Here is a 3702-nt window from a genome sequence, read left to right on the forward strand (position 1 = left end):
CATGCGTCTTTCTGTGATTGGTTTGCTAACACGTCGCCGAAATTATATCAAATAGGCCGCAGGCTACACGTTAAGTTGGAGGCAATTCCAGAAACAAAATTGGAGGGTGCAAATATGAAATCTCTTTCTATTAACGGGACCTTCTCATTTGCATTTGAAGTTTCTTTCAAAACCTTGCTCTAATCGATGAATTAGTAATAACTTCAAAATTTAATTAGGATGCCTATTAATTTTTAACACCGAGTATTAAATTAGCAGCACACATATTAAGGAAGGGTGTTAATTACTGCAGAAAGGAATTAATTTTTGCATGTTTTTATGATCTAACTGATACACATATTCATGTGGTCAAGCTAGCCAGGTAGTTGTGTAGACATTAATTGACGGTAGAATGATGCAAGTGATTTCAGAAATGTTGACATTTGGCATTGTAGCATGCAAGTTTGTTGGCACAAGTTTGTCTTAACTAAAAAAAGCCAAAAGCATTTATATAAGCTAGTTAGTCATATTGGTGATGACTACATTCATTCATTTCGTATTTTCATTCATTCATTCAGAAAGAAAGAAAGTGATAACAATTAACAAAGTAGCAGGTAACAATGATGCAAGATTTGTTGCCTGTGCTGTTGATGGTACTTGTACAGTTTGAGTATGCAGGTATGAACATCTTCTCCAAGCTGGCAATGGATTCCGGGATGAATCCTTACATCCATGTGGCTTATCGTCAAATCTTTGCCTCTCTTGTTATTGTCCCTTGGGCTTATTTCATAGAAAGGTATATATTTCCCATTTTCTTTATTAATATTCTTCTGGTTTTCTTCATGGCCGTTTTAATCTTTCTTAATCTTTCTGGAGGCCTAAAACACACAACAATTTAGAGGCAATTTTCATAAGAAAAATTGTATCCGTAATTATCAAGGTCGTCCTGGCCCTAAGAATACAAATAATATTTAGAGTCTGGGACATGTCAAATACGGGCTCGAGAATATAAAAAAATAACAAATCTTTCCGACTTCTGCGAGCGTCAGTCTCTAGTATAGTGGCTTTGTGACCGTACAACATATATAAGTTGTAAAGGACTGCCTTTTTTTCTTTTTTATTTTGTTAAATGTTAATGGCTATTGGGTTTAAATCATTTAATGAGCTTATTAATTAAAGACTTAAAGTGGGTTTATTTTCTCAAACGAGCCTAAAAATTTGTTTCTTCAAATGTATATATAAAAAATAAATTTTTTCTTTTTAAAAAAACCTTGGTCCTATGGGAACCTGTGCCTTTGGTAGTCACTCTACTCGCCCTCCCCATGGCTGACCATGATAATTATAGACCACGAACCATATTGTGAAACAATCTCAAAACCAAAATTATCTATATATAATTTGTTACCTTTTAAATTTAGAGACTCTAGAAAAGTGAGTGCCTGTCATTGCTTTATTTCACTCTCCCTGAGCCACCCTACTCTTCTGTTTCGCATAGTGCTTATCGATTAGAATGTTGAAGAACTAGCGTTTATTGAAGAAGCTATAGAGTCGATTACAAAAAGTACCAGTGAAACAACACCGAATGTTGTAAACATTATATAACAAATCCGTAATGCTAATTTGGAAAATCCATATAAATGTGATAAAAAAGTTAAACTCGATAAAAATGAGACGACAAATTTTGTTGCAGGGGGAAAAGACCTCCAATGACGTTGCCGATTTTCATCCAAATTTTCGTCTGCTCATTGTTTGGGTAAGCTTACACACCACAACTATAATATAAATTCATTTTTAGAAAATTAATTTATGTGCATGCCTGCAGGTTGGCACTGAACCCGATCACATACTTTGTTGGTTTGAAGTACACGACACCAACCATTGGGTGTGCGCTATCGAATCTACTGCCAGGGATCACTTTTGTCATTGCCGTTGCAGTCAGGTAATAGCTAACTCTTAAGGTGTTGTTTAAGGTCAAGGAAAGAATGGTTTTGTACTTTTGTTTAATGATTTGATCTGTTTGTTGGATAGACAAGAAAGCGCAAAGCTGAAGACATTAGGTGGACAAGCGAAGTTGATAGGAACATTACTTGGGGTAGGGGGTGCCATGGTATTGGCTTTGTACCATGGGCCTTTCGTACCAATCCGCGGATCAAATATTCATTTAAAGATTGCTGCGGACCATGCTGGCCACACGCACGGGAGTCTTCTCGGACCTTTTCTGGTCATCGTCAGTGCTTTGACATGGTCAATTTGGTTCATTATCCAAGTAAGTCAAGCCAGTCGCGCGCCTACATATCTATCAAATTGAGAAATCAAATTAACTAATTTTGTTAACAAAATTCAGGCCAGAATGGGCGACAAGTATCCTGCTCCCCAATCAATCTCAGCTTTGATGTTGCTCATGGGCACAGTGCAATGCTGCCTAATTTGGTGTAATCATGGAGCCACACGCAAGTGAGTGGTCATTGTTTCCAGGCATCAGGGCGTTGGCTAGTGTATATGCGGTATGTACATTCTCTCTCTCTCTCTCTCTTGCTAGGTTTTATGAAGGCCAGGGCCGTCTCCGAAAATCATTATAAGTTTTTTGACCGAAGAGAAAATTTTTTTTGAGTTTTAAATAAAAGGGTTTTTATTGGGTTTAAACAATTAAATTTTTAAAAGAGATTACTTGGTTATGATTTGGGTTGTACAAAAACTTTTTTTTTAAATAAAACATAGGCTTATATTAGTTAAGTAATTGAGCTTAAATATTAAGAATACATATTATTTTTTCAAAAAAAAAAATTATAAGTTTTTTTAAGAAAAAAAATTCGAGGCTACTGGGTGATTAGGTCGGGGTCTGTAGACCAGCCGACCCTCCTTCAAAGCCGGCCTTGTGAGGCCTTTTAGGCTTATTTTGGTTTGGTGTGGAAGCCATATTGTTTAACTTTCTTGTTCCCTAAGCTAGCGGTTTAAGCTACTCCGTATAATTGTTCTCTATATATATAAACTCCATTATTAAGCCAATAAAAGAAAATTCATAACCGGAGCGCCTGGACACTGGTCCTGGTGCTTTGATGGTTTGACCGAACCACATACATATATTATATAGATGGTGTATAATTAATATGCAAGACGATGGATGTTTGCAGGGAGTTGCGTGTTCCGGGATAGGTGTTTGCATGATGTCATGGTGTATCCGTGTGTAGCCCCTTGTTGTTGGTTATTGTTGCAGCACTGAGTTGGGCATTTTTACGTGAGAAATTATTCCTTGGAACGTAAGTACAATTTTCAAAACTTATATACCTTATCATTCAAGATTATAATGCATGCTCGTTATTGTTGAATTTAATATATATTTATTGAACAGGGTGTTGGGGTCGGTGCTTATTGTGATAGGACTCTACACTGTATTATGGGGAAAGAGCCAGGAAATTGAACCTCAACCGGAATTACAAGATGCAAAGGAAGATATTGAGATGCATTGATGATATTTATGTTTAAGTAAAACAAGCTAGAAATTGAATAATGATTATGCAACTCCTGGCTATAAAATTACAAAGAGCAGTTGTAGTTGTATAGTTGTAGTTGTAATTGTGTCTTGCAATGTTCAAATTGCATGCTACTTTATCATTGGCGTCGGCCTCACGATCGACCAGTATTTATCGGTTCAAGAAATGCGAGCAGTAGCCTCAGGGTCCATTATTTAAGTTTTGGGAGATTTTGTATGATATTCACATTAGA

At 36.4% G+C, this 3702-nt stretch overlaps 1 pseudogene; it reads left to right on the forward strand.

Annotated features, from left to right (window-relative positions):
• The first annotated feature begins 599 nt into the window (after nucleotides 1–599).
• On the forward strand, nucleotides 600–3446 carry LOC143617381 (WAT1-related protein At1g09380-like; annotated as a pseudogene).
• Nucleotides 3447–3702: the final 256 nt, after the last annotated feature.

Source organism: Bidens hawaiensis, unplaced genomic scaffold, assembly GCF_021521415.1.
Source record: "Bidens hawaiensis isolate Kalapana, Puna unplaced genomic scaffold, B.hawaiensis_p1.1 tig00054130_1, whole genome shotgun sequence".
Classification (NCBI taxonomy): Eukaryota; Viridiplantae; Streptophyta; class Magnoliopsida; order Asterales; family Asteraceae; genus Bidens; species Bidens hawaiensis.